The 429-nt window shown below is 84.4% G+C and overlaps 1 protein-coding gene across 3 annotated transcripts in view; it reads left to right on the top strand.

Moving 5' to 3' along the window:
* Window positions 1–429, top strand: part of SIRPA (signal regulatory protein alpha) — a 39,789-nt gene that overhangs the window by 527 nt on the left and 38,833 nt on the right. Inside the window, exon 1 of one of the 3 annotated variants that reach the window (XM_044918661.1) lies at window positions 181–255. The exons of 1 other annotated variant lie outside the window; for it this stretch is intronic. The gene's annotated coding sequence lies outside the window, so the exon portion shown is untranslated. Of the gene's footprint in view, window positions 1–180; window positions 256–429 lie in introns of those variants that run through there. One more of the 3 variants, XM_044918660.1, reaches the window with a different exon arrangement.

The raw sequence follows: 429 nt of genomic DNA, 5'->3' as shown, positions 1-429 counted from the left end.
GGGGGGGGGGGGGGGGGAGGCCGCCCCCCCCCCCCCCCCTCGCCCCCCCCCCCCCCGGGCGCGCGGCTGGCGGGCGACACGGGGCTGGCGGGCCCGAGCCCCGCAGCCTCCTCGGGCGGGCTGGAAGGAGGGAGGCGGGGAGGGCAGGCGAGAGGGGGGCCGGGCTACCGGGAGGGCGGGGGCAGCGGCCGGGACTGCGGGCCTGGAGCGAGCCGAGCCGAGCCGCCGGCGCCGCGAGGAGCCCGGGCGGGGCAGGTGGGCAGCGGCGGGGGCGGCGCGGCGGGGCTCGGCGGGGCTCGGCGGGGCTCGGCGGGCTGCCCCTCGCCCCTGCGCGCGCGGTCCTCCTCTCTCCCGCGCTGGCGGCCGCGATCTGCGCGCTGCCTCGCTCACTCCTCTCCCGCTCGCTCTCTCCCTCGCTCTCTCTCCCTC

Source organism: Neomonachus schauinslandi, chromosome 10 (genome assembly GCF_002201575.2).
Source record: "Neomonachus schauinslandi chromosome 10, ASM220157v2, whole genome shotgun sequence".
In the NCBI taxonomy this organism is placed as follows: Eukaryota; Metazoa; Chordata; class Mammalia; order Carnivora; family Phocidae; genus Neomonachus; species Neomonachus schauinslandi.
The sequence above is the reverse complement of the archived record's forward strand: the minus strand, read 5'-3'. Positions and strand labels throughout refer to the sequence as shown.